Genomic DNA, 14,882 nt, shown 5'->3' with positions numbered 1-14,882 from the left:
TCACTGCAGACCAGACGAAAACTAACGTACTCGAGACTTCCTAGAAGGGGGAGAGCAGCTAAGAATGCACTTCCTTTCTGAGAGGCTCAGCTGTGCAAGCGTTGGCGTGAGTTGCTTGCTGCTCCGCTGTGATAACACGGTTTCTGTTCCCTTGCATTGTACCGGTCGAAAAAACCACGATCGACGGGCGGCCAATTTAATGACGGCCCCTTTCATCTCCACCAGCTTTCACCTTCATGCCGAGTACCGTGCATGCTTTCTTTTATTTTTATTGATGCGCAGTCTGCCATCCTTTTCCTGCGTCTTTGGCGGGAATCCTAGAGCCTTGAGGTTAGTCACTGCGCTCACATGTATGCCATGGGCACAGCGCTACTGAAGAGACGTAGCTAGAACGAACCAACAGAGCGCCGACTAGCAACATAATTCTTCATCGGCTAACCGCCCGCCGAGGTGGCTCATTGGTTACGGCACTCGGCTGCTGATCCGAAAGACGTGGGTTTGATCCCGGCCGCGGCGGCCGAATTTCGATGCAGGGGGAATTCTAGAGGCCCGTGGTCTGCGCGAAGTCAGTACACGTTAAAGGACCCCAGGTGGTCGAAATTTCGGGAGCCCCTCACTACGGCGTTCCTCATAGCTCGAGTCGCTTTGGGACGCTAAACACTAATAAACCAAACCAAACCAAATCATCGGCTGATCAGTCCGTATAAATGACCTACTGACACCATATTACCGCGAATGTTTGCAGTGATAGTTTTTTTTTCATTCTTCAAAGCAGCCGGCACGTCGTCTTATCGTTTCTTTCTTTTTGCATCGCAAGACGCGCCCACATTTATCTGGATTGATCGTTTCCAGGTGGAGTTAATTCTACGTTCCAGAATGTTCTAGTAGCTTTCCACGCTTTATCTTGAAAGTTCACTGTTAGCTTTAAAATGAGCACAGCCGAGAGCGGCGGGCATCCCATTCGACAGCCACAGAGCATGTTTGTTGCTACGCCGCCGCCGACTCATTCAGTTCTTCGTGGGCGCCATTTTCGCTGTCTTCATGCTCTCCGGACTGCAGTCACCACCACGTGACAATATTTTGAACAACAATGAACAAACGACATGCATTGGAATTAAAAATTCTAATATTAACCCGGAATGTCTCTACACTGAAAGTCAAGATAACACTTTTTTTCTTTTGCGACTGCGCTTCAGAGGGCGCGCTAGTACATTCGTCTTGAAAAGTTGGTGTCCAAAGAACTTCTGTTCTGAATCCAGCTGAATCCAGTCGTTCCAGAGCACCACCCCATGGCCCACGCGCGCCCAGCCAACAAGCGACGCATAATCTCCAGAAAATGCGACGCCTGCAGGAAATCCAACATTCGCCCTCTCTGTTTATACTGCGGCGAGCCGCCGCGGTGGCTCAGTGGTTATGGTGCTCGGCTGCTGACCCAAAAGACGCGGGTTCGATCCCGGCCGCGGCGGCTAGAATTTCTTTGGAGGAGAAATTCTAGAGGCCCGTGTACTGTGCGATGTCAGTGCACGTTAAAGAACCCCAGGTGGTTGAAATTTCCGGAGCTCTTCACTACGGCGTCTCTCATAGCCTTAGTCGCTTTGGGACGTTAAACCCCACAAAACCAAACCAAAACTTCTGTTATGTTCCTTAGTAACGAGGCGTGCTAACGTGGAGACCCATGGCGTGTAATCATGCTCATTTAATCTTTGAAAAATCGGCCAAACAGGCCGATGTCTCATCATCATGGTGTGGATTACTTTTGACAATACAGCGGCGATGAACAGGCTAATTCTTTAAGGGAAGGAGCCAAACTGCCACCTTGCCTTTTAAGCCCACTGCCAAGCTCTGTTCGCCGAATTAATTTTCTTGATACCACGATACAATCGCTTCGGCGCCGGAAAAGCAGTATGGATGCCCGCACTCTTTCCATCTCTTCCCGTGTTGTGCAAAACCTGATCGAGATATAGGGCACCCACGCTCAAGTTTGTCGTGCCGATTGCAGCGCCGTAACAAAAAGCATAGCGAGAGCAGCAAGCAGTTTTTGTGGCACTCGTAGGGCTATTCCACGCTGCCTTCCTGAGCTTATTGGCATAAGCTTTTGCGCTTTGTCGGAGCCACACGTGGTGCGTGTCAGTTATCTGGGTTATGTCTGCAGAAGCGAGGCAAATAGTGCTATCAACCAAACGCGGGCTTCAAATCGTTCAGAATGTGCTCTCGCGTTTGTAGCGGCCCGAACGACTGACGGCAGCAGTTTTTAGGCACCCAGTGGAATAACTGCAGTGCCACCTGGGCAGCGCAGGTTCTCTATGGCACCACAGCTAATCTTCTTTTCATACCTTACCTGATTGTTTCGCCGTTCATGTTTTGATCTAAACCTTTTCTGCAGTATATCTGCCAAAGAAAACGCACTTCTCAGGGGTAACTAGCCAGCTTCAGGTGACCAACGTGGCTTTGCCAGCTTTGTTTGACCCTTTTCTCACATGACTTCTTTCCTAAAGACAAAATGAAGAATTGCACTTTTCGGGAGACTGGAATGTGCTGGTGAATATGGCTCGATAGACTAGGCGACTCGTCAGTTGCGCTGTAGCCATGGAACACAGGAACCAACGCCAGCCACAGGTAGTGTGGTTAGTAATAGGGCCGTACCAATAAACGTCATGCTGGGTGTGCTTTCTATATTCCCGAATGACATGTAAGCTGGTTTAGCTCAAGCGGTGATATTCTGCAAGAAATAGTGTTTTTCAGGGTCATGCTTCAGCACAAAGTTCATGCGCGCCATCTTACCGCTCTTGGCCGTGTGCTATGGAGCGCTTGTGGTATGTTTCCTTGTGCATGCGTTTCAGAAAAACTTGTATTGCACTGGTACTTAGCTAGTCTGTTGTCTGTGTCTACATTTCTCAGTACACCGAAGGTTGTGGAATGGTCATTATATTACGTAAATAGCGCCTATAAGTGATAAGTGTATATTAAGCATTAGGCGCACTTCTAGCCATTTTCTTGATGAGCCGACACCAAGCAAGATCTTGCAGCCCTCAACTGGGCCCTGAAAGTATATGGATTTTTAAGCAAAATCCTGCAGCCCTCAACTGGGCCCTGAAAGTATATGGATTTTTAAGCAAAATTCTGCAGTCCTCAACTGGGCCCTGAAAGTATATGGAATTTCTAGCGTCGCTGTGTTTATATTAGCCTTTCTGTAACCAGCGCTTTCGCTTTTTCTTGGTTAATTTCCGCAGCAGTGGCTCAGTAGTTATGGTGTTCGGCTGCTGACCGGAAACACGCGGGTTCGATGCCGGAGGTGGCAGTCTCAAATCCATGGGGGCGAAGAGCTAGAGGCACGTAGGCTGTGCGATGTCAGTGCACGTTAAAGAACCTAAGGTGGTTTAAATTATGCGGCACCCTCCACTACGGCGTCCCTCATATCCTGAGGCGCTTTTCGACGTTAAACCCCATAAAACCTCTAAGGAATTAAGCCTCCAAAAGTCTGTTCTCTCCCTATGCTCGAATGTCCACGAAGGTTAACGACTTGCGTAGGCCTTGAAGATTCTTCTGTGGGGATTAAAAGGCCCGCATTGCTTGGACTGCTTTCAACTCTGCGGCTATGCGCCTAGAAGTAGTGCCCCAAGAGTGGCCCGCTGTCCGAGTGCTTCAAGGCAGACGCAATCGTTACTCGTTCGTGAGGATGTACTGGACCCACCGGGCCCATCACAGAGGTTTTGTATGCTGCTGGTGGCATGTGAACCGTTTCACCCATTTAATCAGCGACTACTGGCCCAGTGTCTAGTGCTGTTTCTGCTATGCAGCGTGAGCTTACCCAGTCTTCGCGGATGCATCAGCTCTCCACAGATGTCGACCGTTAGTGCCTTGGAGAACACAAATCTCTAATAACATCGTCAGTGGTCACACTCTCGGTACGCGTTCCTGTTCTGTGCGTGAGCAGGAAGAAAAATGTTGCTGGTATGGCTGCGGCGCCGTTGTCTGCACTGCTGGGATACCTGTTGACACTTTAGAATGTACAGTCCTTGCCAAAAGTAACCGGGCGACAGTCGTTCCTTTCTCAGCCACTTATCGAAGCCCTTATACAGAAGCCCTTAAGCTCTGAATTTGTGCAAAGTAAGGTCGGCCCTTATCCTCACGTTTTGACGCCTTTCGGTCTTCAGGTTGCCGTAAAGGATCAGTTACTCGGTTGTGAAGCAAAAACCTCCTGCTCGGTTACTTTTGGCAAAGCCAACTGATTGTCAGCCTGGCAGTTTACTTCCTGGAGCGGATGCGTCCAAGCGAGTCGAAGTGTGGACTCGAAGCGCTGCGTGCTACCGTGGGCAATGTCCGGGCCAAGCACAAGGCATGCCGTTTAAAGCCAAAGAACAAGATATCTCGGCGCTCAAGATCAAGAAGAATAGGCGCCAGCTCTACTGAGGCGTAACTTCCCGGATTGGCGCCAGACATCGCCTATGCTGGACTTTAGTGCAAGTTAGTCACCCCGGCGAGCGTGCAACAGTTGACCCTCGCAACACTCAGTATCTGTGGACTCCAGTCTGGGCAGAAACAGGTGCAGCTGCGCTGGCTACTTTTGGAGAGTCCGGAAGGCATTGCTGCTGTTTATAATGCTAATAAAGAAAGTGAACTGAATAGAGAGCTTGTGCTGCTGTCCTTAATAGATTGCAATGTCTGTGTGGCACTCGGTGGCCCTTTTGGCAGGTTGATTTCTGTTCTTTAAAAATAGTCTGTCTGTTTGTGACTCTTTTCAGCTGCTTGACATAGACGGCCGAATGATATGTTGTGACATTCGGCAGCATAACAAATTTGGGAGTTTGAACAACATGTATGCTGCAAATAATCCGTTTAAGTAGTCAATCTTCTTTAAGGATATTTCACCTCCTTTAGGCTGCGATCAGCATGTGGTACTCACGGGTGACTTTAACTGCGCGTGCGACCCAGGTGAGCGTACCAGGCCTAGCGGAAACGCAGATAAACGCCTTAGTATTTTTATGCGAAGCATATTAACGTAGGTTTCGAGCCTTCGCGCGACGCCCGGAGGTGGCCACCATTGACCTTCAAGTGACCTTCAAGTAGGTCACGTGACATGACGTCACGTGATGACGTCACACAGGCTGCAGATGGGGCCTCATATCGCGCAGTCGGTCGCCTCCCGGCGATGGCCACCATTGACCTTGAAGTGAGATCACATGATGTGACGTCACGTGATGACGTCACACCGGCTGCAGATGGGGCCTCATATCGCGCCGTCGGACGTCGCCCGACGGAGGCCTCCACGCTTCGGTTCGCGCCGTCGCGCGCGACGCGGTGGCGGCGCCACCATCGCTGCATCACGTGATATGTGACGTCACGCAAGGGATGAGGCGGCGCGCGCCCGCCGTCGCGTCAATCTGTGCCCGCAAACGCGCCAGCGTCTTTGCGCCGGGCGTGTATGCGGTCAAGATGCCTCCAAACGCTAAGGACATGCTTCGCATCCACTGGGCTTAACCTTGATAAGCCTCCAATTTTTTTAGCTATCACTGAAAACCACGGCCTAACTGATTATGGATAGTCACCCACCTTCACATGCATTAAGGAACCTAATGTTCACATCTCGATCGGATTATGCTTTCGCAGAGCCCGATTTCGCGGTAGGGGCAACGGAGATACAGGTGGCCGGCTTCCCCACAATGATAGCAGACAGGCTGCAGGTCAGAAGTGCCCCAAACAGCTGCCTTCAGAGCCGGTGAACGCAATGCTGGCTCCCGCGGGGACCGCTGGTATAATGGCGGTGGCGAAGTGGTCGGCGGCGGTGGGTGGTATGGCACACACTGCACAGGTAGCAACACGTATCAGCTCACGCAGAGGCGTATTGTTTCTAGACACGAACAAAGCGGCCGCACTTTTGCATGGCTCGCCCTACAAGGGCACACTGCGGCAGGTGCATGACTCCCGGGTTTAATGTATGCGGACGATATTGTACTGTTAAGAGATAGCCAGGAAGATTTACAAACGTTGGTTGATTGTTGTGGAGACGAAGGAGACGCTCTAGGATTCAGTTTTAGCTCAACTAAGTCAGGTGTGATGATTTTCAACGATACAACTGATCAGGTGCTTACCATACAAGGCCGCGAAATACCCAAAGTGGCCGAATACAAATACCTCGGGATATAGCTAAACGAAGGGTAGATATACAAGGAGAAGCATGAACAGGCTCTTAGGGCAAATGAAATCTTGAGCGTGAATAATGACACGTTCCGGTCGTAAATACGGTTCCGGTTGTACGTGCGCATTGTCTTTCGAAATATGGTCGCCTGTAGAGTACTCATACCGACTAGTCAGCCAATAAAGATTTCTATTGCGAGTAAGTGCTCTGTTGGGCCCTCTATACTAGACACTTGCAGAAGACCTAATTGACGGTCCGCTCTAATTAAGTTGGCCCGCTAAGGCTTACCGGAGCGACGGCCAGGTATTGGCGTTTTAGCTGACCGTAGACAGCGATGACCTAAACGAAGAGCACCTGATGTTAAAAAGCGGAATTACAACCATGAAAAAATAGTAATTTGTTCTACCCTAAAACAAAAGAATTAATCTTTCTTAAAGACATTTCAATTGGCGGCTGCTAAACCGATGGCTGCCATGTTGGATTTTCGCCGCTCTTGTGGAAGACGAGAAGGCTTTGCGCGACGCCCACTCGTCAGGGCGCTCCGCTTGGCCGCCTCGCGTGCTCCCTGGCTTAGCGTTTCGAGCATGCGCAGTACCACTCCCACCCTCCAGCTTAGTGACGCGGGCGCGAAAACCCGGTAAGCTAGAACAGTCTATACTGTCTGTCATAAATACTGGATTCCACGGAAACCTGTATCTACGGAATGCTTCCGACCGAACGGACTTACCTAAAGCTGTAGAGTTCCGCCCAAGACGGGGGAATGTTATTAGAGACTGCGTACTAATAAAAATGAAATAAATTATGTATGGTACATTGAAGCAAAGCTGGGGGCGGCGTGGGGGGGGGTGAGTATCATACTGCTGCAGCAAAATCTTTATAACTACCTCATTAGGCCGAACTCTTGTAGGATTAGGTTCCGCCTCACTCTTGAAGACTGTTAGGATGTAGACTATTGCTGCACCATAAATCCTTATAACCACCGAATTAGGGCGACCTCTTCCAGGTTTAGGTTCCGCCTCACTCTTCAAGACTGTTAGGCTGCAGACCATCGCAGATAGTTGCGTGCAGTAAACTAAACACCACGGGACGGTCGCTGCCTTCGAGCTACAATTCATGCCAATAGAAACATTATCCAAGTAAAGTTTCGCGCCAGGTGTGCTGCAAGGAATGATCTTCACATGCATGACGGGCATATTTTCCCAGCGTCAGCAAATGTGTCCATCAAAGAGAGCGTTGTTATCACAGTCTACAAGCAATTCTAAATCCCAAAGTTTGATCCAGAAAACGTGATTGCTTGAGCACTGAACAATCAACCAAAAGTTGACATCTCATTCTACACTAGCCAAAAGCACAGCCCTTTATCAATTGCGGGACTCTGGCCACCACAAAAACTGATCACGCTTGAGCGCCGCGTGTATAGTCCACATCGACACCCATCAAATCACGATTCCTTGAAAGTTTTCACCGGTAGCCCATTTCCTTCGGCACTTCAAAGGCGTCTCACCGTCCTTCCAGAAACACACGAATCTCGTCGAAAACAACGTCGTAGACTGCGGGAATTTCAGCGCTGTGAGTCCGCCGCTGTTTCCTCCAACTTCAGTATGGAATCTGAAGGGAGCTTCAAGCTTCCCTCCAACGCTCCCGCATCGGTGCTGGCAAGGCACCTCGACGCCCATGCGGCGACGCTCCTGGTACTGCGTCTCACGAACAACCGTGTCGCGAAGGCAGATGAGTTGTGCCGCATGGCCACCCGCGCCGAGAAGCTACACACCATCGAATGCCTCGGCTCCTCTGTGAAGGCGCGTAACCTCCTGCGCCTCATGCTGGGGCCTTTAAAGCTGCTGACGCGCCTGGAGCTCTCGATGGTTGGCGAGGACGACGAAGCACGCAGTCAGATCGACCACATTGGCAAGCCGACCGGGGGTGCCTTCCGGCAAATGGTGGCAGACAACATCCGCCACCTTTATGTCGAGGTCGCCGGCGACGCCAACTTCGACCTTCTCGACCTGTTCCTCGAGTACTGCCCGAACGTGACCGATCTTCACGTGCACTTGGTGCGCGGTCCCTTCGACAGCGCCGTCCTGCGGTGCGCCAGGATCTTGGTGAATCAGTCCCGCATGGAGACGTTCGCATTCACTTCTGAGCTGCCGTCGCCAAACCCCCTCGAACCGCCAGCGGCGTACGACTTCGGACACTGCGCGCGCGCTTGCGCCAACGTGCTGCACCGGCGTGAGGGACACAGGTGGAACTGCAAGCGTCTCCGCGACTTGGCGACGTCCGCCCAACCGGCACTGCCCGAACCCCTGACCGTGGTCGCCATCCTGGAGACCGGCCTCCACGAACAGATCCGCCAGGCCTGCTTGCTAAACAACTGGGGTGCTGTGCACTCCCTCTGCCTCGTCCTGCTGTCGCTGCCTGCCCTTGGCGGGTCTCCACATGCGGCCGTATCAGGCGCGCCGTGCGGCGACGCCCTTCATGACCTGTTCCTACGATTCACGAACCTCACTGAGCTGAACGTTAACTCGTTCCACTTCGGCCATGACGTCGACTTGACAGTACTGCTGGCAAATTCCTCGTGCTGTCTCCGGGCACTCTCACTTGCCCCCTGTGCTCTTCGCCCCGACGACGCACTCGTGCGACTGGCGGCGTGCAAAGATATTGAGGACCTAGACGTTCGTTCCGGGTACGACGGCCCCAGTAGAGCTTGCCACCGTTGTTTGCTGGGGCTATACTTCAATCCCTATGATTTTGCTCGGCTGAGTGTCAGCATTTTGAACGGCCGCCTGACGGTGGACAACGTGCCTATGGTGAACCACATAGATTTCGCCCACGAGAGCCAGTTGGCTGAGTTGCGCATCGTCGACAGCTCTAAAAATCCGCTGCAGTGCTACAAGACCCTGGGGCATTATCTCAAGCACAATCTACGTCTGCGTACCCTCGTCCTCTCCTACAAGGACCTGAACTTCACCCACCCCTCGTTCCAGGTATTCTGCTGTGCGGAAAGCACCATTTATCCACGCTGTGTAGTTACACGGATCCTAAAGAATTCTGTGTCTTAGTTAAATATATAAATCAATTGCTTGTGGTTTGACCGGCACCCTGTTAATCACTAATAGCGTCTGAGGATGCGATGGGCGAATTAGATGAGCGCTCAGCCTTTGAGGGCACAATTGATACACACACAAGAAGATAGTTGGTCAAAAAGGACACGGTCAAAGAACAAAACTGGCAGGGTGGGGTCACCAGTTCGCAAGATGTTCAACAGCTATCTCCTTGAGGAAGAGCAGCTGCGTACTCACGCAGGCCATCTTATCGAATTTCGCTTAGCATATCGCCAATCCTCCTGCGCTGTATGTTAGTAGAAAGTTCGTACCGAACATAGATGTAACGCTTTCATGTTCGTTACTGTTTCATTGCGTAAGCGTTTCTTGTCTCGTGAGTGGCGTGTGCAGGACCTGTCCGCCGAGCGTGTGGGAACAGTGTGTCCGCGCGTAAATGACCATTCGAAAAAAGAAATACGCCAAAATTGCGGTTTGAACCTCGGCCCCCTGTGTGCCAGGGGTGCAGCCAACGTATGCGCCAAGAAGGGGCGTTTCTTCAAGTGTGGTAGAAGGGCTTAAAGTTCACACGTTGTCGTGTGTACGACTTTAAACTTTAAAGTGTGATGGGGACTCGTACTGATGTTAGACAACGGTGACTTGCAAAAAAAGTTGGTGCCGTCACTCAATGGTCACGTGATAAGTTTCGCGTGTGAAAAAGTTGCCGGCGTAATCTAAGGGTCACGTGGTAAGTGTGACGTGATAACGGTGACTTTCAAAAAAAGTTGATGTTCAAACGCAAATGTCTCCGATGGGGAAGACTGCAGTGTTGTGCAATTTTTGTTTATTCACGACCTCTTGGCATGTTACCTGTGGACTAGAGCCTTTCCAAGCCTTGAGGCGGGATATATGGTGCAAGAACGTCAATTTTGATGGCATAGAAAATAAGCTGTCATTGTAGAACGATTGCGCGCGGCCAGGACAATAAAGGCACGAGAGGTGCAGCAGGTGCATAAGCGGGGAAGTGCAGTAGTCGGATCAGATAGCAGAATGTTCAGTCATTAGGAGCGAACTTGCTTCTGCGACTTTTCATCAGCCGCAGCCGCTATCTTTCAGCCGCTTTGCTGGATTTATCCGCACATATGAATCCTCGCTGAGCTAGGCTGCGTTCGTCCTTTTTTGTCAGTGATCGTCACTAATACTGATGCTAGCGTCTGTCAGGTTATCTAAATCCTCTGACAAGCACAAATGCCGCCAGTGGTTTGCATCGTGTGCACTTCCGTTTACCAGACATTTTGCACCAGTGATCCCCACATGTGGTTTTGTGCACGCTTCCCTTTTGATTCTACAGCGAGATCTGTATCTGCGACTTCTTTTGACTAGTTTCACTACTGATATCAGCGTTACGAATACACGCGGATAAGCGGAAGTGGAGTGGAAGCTACGACGAAGGGGAGCGTCGCCACTAGGTTGGCATCAGATTTCACTGCACAATGACAAGAGTGTCACACCTAGCGTCCGCGGAGTAGATTCCTGACTGCGGCTCCGTCACTCGTGTTCCCGAACGCCATCTGAAAAGTGGCCTCCATGGATGGATGAATGGATGGATGGCTAGGAGCGCCCCCTTTGAAACGGGGTGGTGGCAATGGCCACCATGCTCAGCTTTTCTTTCTTTGTTTTTTTGTTTACTGTGTTCTCAATTCTCATTAAGATTCGCCATCATCTTTACCTACGGTTTCCTACAATTCTAACGTTCTGCCACATCCCTGCTTTTCAGCCATGATGCCTACACACAGCGCCTGATGTGGGCAAAAAGGCAACTGCGCATGCACCCGTCCAAGTGATTCAATAGAATCCGCGCTCGACTACTGATCTCAGGATTGGGGGATCGAATTTTGACCAGGACGGCCACATGTCGAAGGGGATGCAATGAAAAACGTCCCCGTACTTCCCGCTTTCCACGCCCGATAAAGTATTCCAGTTAGCATAAATTAATTCACAGCCCTCCACTGCGGCATCCCTGTACCGAACGTGTCGCTTCGGGGTGTTAAATCCCACGTACCATTACTAGCGAGCATGCAATGGAGCTCTGTCCAAGCGGCGCGATTTCCACAACCCGTAAAACTTCGTTCTTTTTTTCACCCAGAAAGACATCGTAGAGGTGAAGCTGCTTCGTTACCTGTGTATCCTGTCCGAGGCGCGTGCGCCGGACGAGGACGTCGAGATTCTCGTCGAAAGGATGGCCAGCGAATTCGAGCATATCGCGGCAATGCACGTTCACTACCGTAACGAACACGACGTGCCGCAGCAGCTCACGTGGCTTCTTGACCCGGAGGATCCGGCAGTGCTGGAAGGACTCGAAGAAGCTGCCCCCGACTGGCCGGGAGCTTTGAAGGATGCCCACATGTACCGCGGAAAACCTTGCGTCCTGTGCTCGACGCAGACGTTCATCGGACTGAAGAAGCCGCACAACCGCGGGAGCAAGTCTTCCGTGTAAGGCCGTTTCCGCCGCTTCACCTTCTTACTCTCGGAACAATCGATCCAAGCCACGGATTTTGTTTCTTTCTGGAATCTTTTTCATTTCTATGTAAGCTATATGCTGCGTATTATAGACTTGTGATTTAAAGCTGGGATATTCAGCACAGTTGTAAAAGGTGGCATATTGAAACTTGAAGCCTTGTATTACCAGCGGCTTTCCGAAGCTATCTTTCTAGAGGTGAAAGCAAATAGCGAACTTTTCTTTTCTACTTACACTAAGGATTTAACCTATTGCACATTTAGACACCACTCCTTTTTTAAACCTTTCATTAGAACAAATTATGGTATGCAACCGCTCAACTGGCAAATTCCTAACTGCTTGAATCTTTTTTCCGCCTTTAATCGAAATCATTAATTGTTCTTCTTCCCCGATTTCCTTCAGGTAAAAGGGCAAAATTTATTTTGTGTATAACTTGGTAAACATATCTACAGGATTTGGTCAATGACTCTGCTTGCGAATAGCTTATCATAATCCAGTGTTGTCCGGTGATTTTATTTTCCACTGAGTGTGTTTATTCCCACTGATTGGTTCTGTATTTTATTATTCAACTTATTGTATCAATTTATTTTGTGCTTAGGTTACACAATTGTATAATTTGACTACTTAGTGCTGGCTTCAATCCTGCTCTTTTTGATTTCCTCTGTAGTCGACAGATTGCCTCTGTTCATGTGCAGGTTTGCTTTATTTGCAGTCATTCCTAGGTGTGTGCTGTTTGTGCTGCAAGTTTTTATAGGGACATTGGCCGAGTCAAGCGTTCATTGCTATCGCCTTTTGCCTCTGCCCCTTGGCAATACTTCTGTACTGTCTTAAGCACAATAAACAAGCAAAAAACAAGCTATCTATGCTCACCGCTAGAAATAATCGCAAATGCTTCTCAGATTGAAAGTTTTTTAGTTGCGTGCGGCGCAGTCGTTTTTAGCTGTTTAATACCTGGCGAATGGGTTTGATTGAATGGTTTCGCTGATTTTAAACTTATTCGTTGTCACGTGTCCTATCTTCAACAAATATCCTGATGTACCCGAGCAATCGAGTATTCAAATAAAGCCTTCTCTTTTTATGTACACCATTTAAGAAGCGATACTTGGCATTCACACCGTTGCTCTGACGGCTGCATCGTTCACAGGTAAAGTTACTGCCAGTCAAACAGCCTCTTTGCCATGGCATACCACTGCTTGGTCCCGCTTTGCCGGAATATGAATAGACACTTCAGCAACAAGGCACTCCTCGGTGTCTGTTTTAGCTTTGTCCTCGTACGTATGAGAGGCGGGGTGTGGCTTGCATCTGGCGCAGCTACCTACCCACTATTTCTTTCATAGGTACAAGCTAACCTGTATGTCCTGATGTTCAGCTTTGAGTAAGGTCATAAACAAGAGTTCTAATGCATAGCACTAGGTATCTGACCTCATTTAGAGCAGACCGAGCAGTTTACTCGAGGCAGTGTTTGCCCATGTAGTCCTTTTTTCATAATTCATATTAAAGAGACATTACCGGCGCAGCCTAAGCGTTTCCCAGCAAGGGAACGTCCGGCGCACTAATGTTTTCAGGGCGTTCTCTACATTCGGTTCTAGGAAGAATAGCGGCAGCCGTGCACCAGGGTGCTTGCCACCGAGAAAAAAGGGGAAGGTATGCAATTAGGCTAGTAAGGGATGAACCAAATTGATTAACTGCGATTCTGTTATGCTGTGAAGATGTTTATGGTATATAGCTTTATAAGACAGCTCGTACTAGCGACTGGGCTTGAGGGCTCAGAAGTTGATTACTCGTGAGATTTTTTTTGGCATCGCGGTCACCGGGAAATAAATAACCCTGAACGAAATGACGAACGCATAGACCAGAATGCTTTTTTGTTTGTCATTCGCTTCAGACAAGCAAATTTGTTGCTCTGTTGGCAAAAATAAAAAGAACTAGGCCTACTTTCAATGCGACCGTTAGGACAACTACATTACATTTAGCAGCAGCGCTCATCCATACTTTAGAAGGTCACGACACGAAATTCTGGAGGCTCGTGTACTGTGCGATGTAAGTGCACGTTAAAGAACCCCAGGTGGTCGAAATTTCCGGAGCCCTCCACTACGGCCTCTCTCATAGCCTTAGTCGCTTTGGGACGTTAAACCCCATAAACCAAACCAATCCAATTTTCCGACACAAGCTGTTTATTGGCTGTTGCCCGCTATACACCTGGTAACAAATGGACAAAGTATGACCTTATTTGGCGCGGCGAGTAATTTGTAACTGAATATATAAAAGTTCTCCGTAACCGTGTGGCAGTCGGGCAACACTGGCGCGCTCGCCATTCGTGGTGGCATAGGCCGACGGTCACATGATGTCTCACGACTGAACTGCACGTAGTGATCCTAGTGGAATATGTTGTTCGTTATACAGGCTAGGGATGCGGAGGAGTTAAAAGGGGGAAGTTGGCGACACGATGCGGGGTCACTATAGTGCTGCGACCACATCTCGCGCCATGGTGGCAGGGACAACAAATACCTGAGTTCTCTTTTCTGTCTACCTGCTGTCTCCAGTCTCCGCAACTTCACAATCACCAGAATGTCAAATAAGTGCGCGCTCAGCACCGCATCGACTTTGTGCGCGGCAGTTTTACAGCTGACGATGCCGCTGTATGGTTATGTCATTCAGGAAGCTTAAAATGGCCGTCGCTGTCAGACGGAAAGGGCTTAGAGCCAATAACTATAAATTGCAATTTATAAATCAAATGCGCGCGCAAAGCCCTACTTTGTTTTTTCAAATAACGTTGTGGCTAGTGACTGCACCGTAAAGGCATGATAGAACCCCATCATGAAATGCTGATAACTTTGCTTGAGCCAGTTGATAATAACGCTGCTCGTTTTATCCTGTCAAACTTTGACCGTCCCGCAAGTGTAACAAGCATGAAAGCTAATCTTTCTTGGCCTCTTTTAGCATCCCCCGGCAGAGAATTCGTTTGAGCCTCTTTCATAAACTATACCATCATCCCATGCTACATGATGCCCTTATTTCGTCCCCCAGATACGTGTCAAACCGCATTGATCATCGTCACAAAGTTGGCATTGAAACGTGTAACACTGTAACTGCATTTCAGTCTTTCTTGCCTCGTACATCACGCGAATGGAACCGCCTTCCGAGAGATATAGTCGACATAAGTGATAACCAGCTTTTTCGTTCTGCACTA

Source organism: Amblyomma mixtum, chromosome 1 (assembly GCF_055824585.1).
Source record: "Amblyomma mixtum isolate Tamu chromosome 1, ASM5582458v1, whole genome shotgun sequence".
In the NCBI taxonomy this organism is placed as follows: Eukaryota; Metazoa; Arthropoda; class Arachnida; order Ixodida; family Ixodidae; genus Amblyomma; species Amblyomma mixtum.
The sequence above is the reverse complement of the archived record's forward strand: the minus strand, read 5'-3'. Positions refer to the sequence as shown.